Here is a 7,355-nt window from a genome sequence, read left to right as displayed (position 1 = left end):
ACAATTTCCATAAACTTTCCAAGTTGGTCATCAAATTTGGGCTTGGCTTGACGACTTGGAAAAGGAAGTCTAATCACAATGGGCTCCTTCTCCTTGACCTTGTCTTCATTTTTCTTTGAAATCTCTTCTTTTGATGTTTCTCCATCTTTGGAGTTTTGCACAATTTCTTCCTTATCACTAGCTTCCACAACTTCATCCTCAACTTGCTTCTTCGGTGCTTCATACCTTGTACCACTTCTCAAGTGAATGGCACTAACCGTTTCATGTCTTGGGGGATTACTTTAAGGTGGTAATTGCCCCTTTTGTCTTTGTGAGCTTGAACATGCTAGTTGAGTCAATTGGGTTTCCAACATCTTGGTGTGAGCTAGGATGTTGTTGATGGTGGTTTCTTTTGCTTGACTATCTTTTTGCATTTGAGTGAAAAACTCTTGTTGATTCTTTTGCATTTGGAGGACCGCTTTTTGAACATCAAAACCTTGGTCATTTTGGTGATTGTATGGATTTTGATTTTGGTAACCTTGGTTTTGGTTGTAAAAGGGTCTTTGATTTTGGTTTCTCATGGGAGGTGGGGTGTAAGTTGTTTGAGGATTTTGAACATTTTGGCTTTTGGATGAGAGATTTGGATGAAACTTGGTGTTTTCATTGTAATAATTGGAATAAGGGGTACCACTCTTGTATGCTTAGAAAGAATTTACTTGTTCATTTGTTCCCCTACATTCACTTTGGTTGTGTCCCAAAGTTCCACAATTCTCACATATCCCACTTGGGATTGATGAGGATGCCGTCATGGCATTAACATGATGCTTTGGTGATTTTGAGGCTTCTTCAAGTCTAGCCATAGCTTGTTCAAACTTCAAATTGATTGTGTCAATGTGATCACTAAGTTGAGCACCCAATTGAGTAACGGAGTCCACTTCATGCCTTCCTCCTCTAGTAGCCTTGCGAGGTCTACTATATTGTGAGTTATGGACCGTCATTTCCTCAATCTTGTTCCATGTTTGATTGTCATCAACTTCGGTGAACATTCCATTTGATCCCATGTTGAGAATGTTCCTTGAATCTTCATATAAACCGTTCCAAAATTGTTGTACCAAGAACCATTCGCTAAGTCCATGGTGAGGACATGAGCGACAAATTCCCTTAAACCGCTCCCAAGATTCATACAAAGATTCTTCATCCCTTTGCTTAAAACCCGTAATTTGAGCTCTTAGCATGTTAGTCTTTTCCGGTGGGTAGAATTTTTTGTAGAAAGCTAGAGCCAACTTCTTCCAAGAATCTATTCCGATAGTGGCCTTATCAAGGCCCTTCAACCATTGTTTCGCGGTGCCGATTAGAGAAAAAGGAAATAAGACCCATCGAATTTGGTCTTGAGTCACACCGGTTTGAGAAATCGCATCACAATAGTCACAAAAGGTTTCCATATGAGAATGAGGGTCTTCACTAGGCATCCCCACAAATTGGCTCCTTTCGGCTAATTGGATAAAGGCGGATTTAGCAATAACATTTCCGGTTAGATGTTGTGGTGTGGGAGTACCATTGGGTAGGTTCTCCTCGGTGGGTACGGAATGCGATGAAAATTTAGGCATTGTAGGTTGATTTTGTGGGGTATTTTGTGATGGGTTCTCCTCACCTTCTCTTGCAAAAGGGTTGATGAACTCAATAGTTGGTTGAACAACCTCACTAATACCTCTCAAATTCCTCCTAGCAAATCTCCTATTGTTTGTCAAGGTTCTTTCAATTTCACGATCAAAAGGTAACAAATCACCTTGTGACCTTCTAGACATGCAAAATATCAAACAACTCGAAAACAATTAGAACAAACCTTGAGGAGTTTTACTTCCCCAAGGCAAAGAAAGACACAACTAATAACAATAAAAGAAAATCTAAATCAAGTTAACACCGTCCCCGACAATGGCGCCATTTTTGATCGGTCCGTTTCGTGTTCACAATAGAATAGGTGTTGTCGTTGGGTCACGTCCGAATCAAAACACAATTTATAGCTTCACAAACAACTCTACAATTAGTAAAGAGGAAAGTAAAGGTCGGATCCCAAGGGACGGGAATTGAGATGAGATTTCAATTGAAACTAGTGGTGTCTTAGGGGTGTCACAATTTGGGTTGATGTAGAAGGTCACTAAACTAAATAGCGAAGAAAGTAAATAAGTAAGATGAATTAAAAGGGTTGTAAACAATTGATAAAAAGCACTAGGGTGTCATGGGGTCATAGGGGAATCATGGGAATTGATAATACAAACATGTTCTCAAATTATAAGCAAGCAATTATTGTTGTGATGGATTGAGTTGGGTTATATCTTACAATCCTAGGAAAGTTTGGGTCCCGGAGCCGAATCGATTAGATTGTACAACACCTACAAGTCGACTTAGTCTTCCCTACTCAACAACATGCATCGTCTAATGAGACTCGAGTTGGTTTATGTCTTACAAGTCTCATTGAAAAGATAGGTGATGGGTAAAAAATGTAAGGATTCATAGGCTCACATTTCATCAAACATAACATGTGCATGAGTTGAGATCAAAACAAGCAAGCAAATAAACCATGAAAGCATATTAATTTAAGCATGAATCATTCCCCATGTTGGTTTCCCCTAATTACCCATTAACCCTAGCTAGGTCACTACTCACTCATTATCATGTTGATCATGCTAGCAAGGTTGTCAATCATACCAACAAAAGGAAACATGATGAATAAATGAAAGTAATTAACAATAATTAAAGAGGGATTAAGAGAATTATACCTACTAATGATTCCAATAATAAAGCAAAGAATAAAAGAAGTACTTGATGCTTGATTGAGAGGTTGTCAATCTCCCAATAATAACCCAAATAATCTTCAATTACCCAAAATAAAGGATGAACAAAAGAGAGATTAAGGAAATAAAACTTGTATTAGAACTTGATTAATTGTTGATTACAATACTAAAGAGAGATTTGATTGATATTAACTACTCTAATTATTGATAAGAAGAACATGCTCTTCTAATTAGACTAATGGGGTATTTATAGTGGAAATTAGGTGGATGCATTAGGGTTAACTAAAGGCTAAACTAGTAATTACACTTTTTTAGTTTGAGCAGGGAGGAGCCGGTATTTTTCGAAGGAAGGGCTTCTTTCTTTGTAGCTTGGAGAAGACGAAATTTCGCTGTACTGGAATCCGTGCGTTTTGGAGTCGGGACGGGCGGATTCAAGCGAGGGAAAACGGGCGTCTTCAGGTGAATCCGGGCGGATTCTGTGGCTGCTGTCCGGGCGTCATTGAAGGAAGACGCACGGATAGTGCTTGAGGAGGACGGACGGATTGTGGACAATCCGCTCGGATTGTAGCTCAGCACTATTTCTTCTTCTTTTCTTCCCTTTTTTCATAAAATCCTTGGGGATTTCCTCGGGGACTCAAGGATCCTTTCTCAACATTTCTCATCTACTATAATATGTACAAAGGCCTTCTAATCTTGTCTCTCCTTGATGCTTGGTCATTGAATTCAATCAATTTAGTCTCGTTTTGCCACGAAAATGCAAGATTTGCACTCCTTTCCTGCCAAGGGATCAAAATCTCAAAGAATATGCAAAACAAAGAACTAAAGACAATAAATGACCCAAATATACACTAAAAAGCATGGGAACAAGGCTAATTCGGGGGCTAAATATGCGCTAATTATGGTCACATCAAGGCAATTGCCACTCCAAATGATGATGCAAAAACGGTCACCATGCTCTTCAAGAAAATAATCTTCCCAAGATTTGGAGTCCCTAGAGCAATCATAAGTGATGAAGGAACGCATTTTCATGAAAAGAAACTTGCATCTCTTTTGACCAAGTATGGTTTCCAACATAGAACCGGCTTGGGGTATCATCCTCAAACAAGCGGTCAAGTTGAAGTTTCAAATAGAGAGATCAAACAAATCCTTGAGAAAGTTGTGAACAAGGCCCGAAAAGATTGGAGCACAAAGCTTGATGATGCTCTTTGGGCTTATAGGACGGCCTATAAGACTCCCATAGGAGCCTCCCCTTACAAGCTTGTTTATGGAAAAGCATGTCATTTGCCAATCGAATTGGAGTACAAAGCTTTTTGGGCAATCCGAGCTCTTAATCTCGATCTCAAGTTAAGTGGCCAAAAGAGGATGATTCAAATTCAAGAGTTGGAGGAATTCCGACTACAATCCTATGAGAATGCCAAGATCTACAAAGAAAAGACGAAATTGCTCCATGACAAAAGGATTAAACAAAAGGCCTTGCACAAAGGGGACAAAGTCCTTCTATTCAATTCCCGCTACCGACTTTTTCCGGGAAAGTTGAACTCTAGATGGATGGGTCCCTATGTGATAACCGAAGTTGGAAGATATGGAGATTTTGAACTAAAAGCGGAAGATGGAAGCAAGTTCAAAGTCAATGGTCAAAGATTGAAGCCATACTATGAAGGAGCGTTTATTGGAGAGGTCGAGGTCACCTACCTCGGGCCTTCTCATCCTTGAAAGAACCAACGAAGGGAGAGTTTGGTGGAGTCCTCCCTAAACCACCACTTGTAAATATACTAACCCTCTAACTTATATTTATAATTTTATTGCATTTCTTTAATAATAAACATAAGCTCTTTTCATGAGAGTAAGTGAGGGAGGGTCACTAACGAATTTTGAATGAAGGAAGGAACCAATTTTTAAGTGTGGGGAAGCATCTACGAGAGGAAAGAAAGTCAAAGGGAGATTCACAGCTTGAACACGTGCGTGTTCCCTGGAATCCGGCTGTCTTGCAAGAATCCGGGCGTCCTGTGAAGAATCCGTCCGGCAGTCTAAACTGAGAAATTGAAAATTTTGGACTGTAGAAGAAACCGAGCGTCTCAGAAGGGAAGACGCTCGTCCTGAAGAATCCGACCGTCTTTGCTGAAATACGCCCGTCTTTCTACCTGTGCGTTTCAAGAAAAATTCCTGGAAAGGAATCCGGCCGTCTTCAGCAGAATCCGCCCGTCCCGCATTTGAAGAATCCGAGCGTCTTAGGCTCGGGACGCCCGTCCTTTTGGCGTCATATTTTTGGAAAATTTGCTGTGACAGAATCCGGGCGTTTTCACCAGAATCCGCCCGTCCCGATATGAAAGAATCTGAGCGTCTTCTGCTCGAATCCGCCCGTCTTCCCACGGTGATTTGACCCATCTTTTCTTAATTAAATTACACCCCACCACACATTTAGTGGCACATCACTCTTCCTTCCACTTGTATTATAAAACCCAGCTCCTTATGACTCCCAAGCATATCCAAATCACTCTTTAACCCCACAAAATCAAAAAGCCCCAATTTTCTAGGGTTTCCAACGGCAACATTCAATTTACAAGGAGTATCTTTATTCTTTACCAAATCAAAATTCCAGCTCAATAATCAAAGAATGGCACCAAGGAGATCCTCTTTTAGGAATGGGAGGAGACCAGGGATGAGGGGAATTTCTTCCACCTCCCATGTCAACACATTAAGAAGGGAGCATGAAGAAATTGTGGATCTTACAAGACTTGATGACTTCTCAAATGTTGAGTTTATCAATGATGTGCAAAGACTAGTCTTCCACCGGCTTCTAAGTAAGAACATTCTCCCTACTAAGTTTTTATGTCATGATACTTTGAGGAAACTTGGAGTTTATCACCAAGTGGAAGCCCTCTTTGAAGTATTTGGGCTCTCTACCCTTTTCCACATGAATGAGCAAACTTATCGATCCCTTGTGTAAGACTACCGATTTTCTTTGGTGACTACTCGACCGAGTAGAGCCTACTCGGCCGAGTAGTGCTGTTGTTATGAGTTGTTTTGGTTCTGCCGATGAATACTCGGCCGAGTATAGTGAATACTCGAACGAGTAGAGGATACTCGGCCGAGTATAACTTTACTCGACCGAGTATTCGGTCTGGCGAGTATTATTTTGACGGTTTGATTAAGGAGCGTTTAAGATTTATTTATATCCCGCGTCAGTTTTCAAACATCATTTCTACTTCATCATTTTACGTTAACCCTAATCTCTCCCTAATCACTCCCTAATCATCCCATTGCTTTGTTGTTTGCGAAACCTTCGTAGTCCTTACGTACAATTCCTCATCCTACTGTTGGTAAGTTTTTTTCTATGTTGTTTGTATTCGTTGGGGTTACTGTATAATTACGGAATTGGGAATATGGGGGTTGTGCAATGCGTAATTGTGTGATATGATTATGGTATAGGAGAAGACTTCGTAGAGGAGCCTTTCTGAGTGTGCAAGTTCATTCCCACTGTTGATTTCTAAGGTAGGGTTTCCTACTCAGTTTACTGTTATTGTAAGACATGTTGTTGTGATTATTGTTATCTGTTGATCATCGGAGTGTGGAGATTGTTGTGACGATGTTGGTGTAAGGGTGTTCAGATGGCTGTGATATCTTGTGATTGTGATTGTGGTGGAGTCACTTGCGGGAGTGGCTTCACACCCTAGTCAGCCCTCCGTGGAACCCGCCACGGGAGGGGATGTGCACATTAAGGGACAGGGATTGTTGTCGCTCGTTGAGGAGCTGGACTAGGTGGGATCGGCTGCGGTCACCCACTGGCGGCGAGGGTTACCTGTTGCGATGGGTAATCTGGCAGGGCTACACACTTCAGTGTGTAGTCGGTTACGGTGTGAGTATGGAGGATTGGGAATTGGCGATGATTAGCTGATTTCTCCGTTTGTTTGTTTTAATGTTTAAGTAATACTGACCCCGTGTTGTTTGTGGAATCTGCGGTGATCCATTCGGGGATGGTGAGCAGACTTGATAGGTATTACTAGTGTGAGCTTGGGGACTGTCTTGGGAGTATCGCCATCACCAGTCATAGCATCACCGTCTGAGTCTTAGATTGGATTTCTTTTATTGTTAAACTTTGGAGATTGTATTTTGTTAAACCAGTATTTGGATTTGGGATTTTGTAAACTTTATGCTTTACATTACTTTAATAAATGTGCTCAGTTCAGACGCTTTTGATATGTACTAACCTCGGGCAACCGAGATGGTAACACACTTTCATGGTAAGGTGGTCCTGGTAAGGCACCTTGGTATGAGGGGGTGTTACACCTTGTGCTGGAGTTTTTGAGCTTTTTGAAGATTACAACCTTGAACAAAACAATTTGCATAGAATTTAGGTTAGAAAATATTTCAAGGATGATGACCCTTGTAGAGTTCGCAAATGTGCTTGGACTCGATGTTTCGCCTACCCGAACATCGAAGCCAAAGAAATACAGTGTTGAGCCATTGTGGAGGGCCATGACCGGCCGGGATTTCATACACAACAAGGAATGTCTCGCTTTTCATATTCAATATCTGATCTTGAGACTTACTTATCGATTCCTCTCGGGCACTCTCTTTGCTCGC

The 7,355-nt window shown here is 41.1% G+C and overlaps 1 non-coding gene across 1 annotated transcript; it reads left to right on the top strand.

The window, feature by feature from the left end:
• The first annotated feature begins 1,107 nt into the window (after positions 1-1,107).
• Positions 1,108-1,214, top strand: LOC141644635 (small nucleolar RNA R71). The gene has a single exon (XR_012544247.1). It is a non-coding gene; the product is annotated as a small nucleolar RNA R71 (small nucleolar RNA).
• Positions 1,215-7,355: the final 6,141 nt, after the last annotated feature.

This window comes from Silene latifolia, chromosome 2 (genome assembly GCF_048544455.1).
Source record: "Silene latifolia isolate original U9 population chromosome 2, ASM4854445v1, whole genome shotgun sequence".
Classification (NCBI taxonomy): Eukaryota; Viridiplantae; Streptophyta; class Magnoliopsida; order Caryophyllales; family Caryophyllaceae; genus Silene; species Silene latifolia.
The sequence above is the reverse complement of the archived record's forward strand: the minus strand, read 5'-3'. Positions and strand labels throughout refer to the sequence as shown.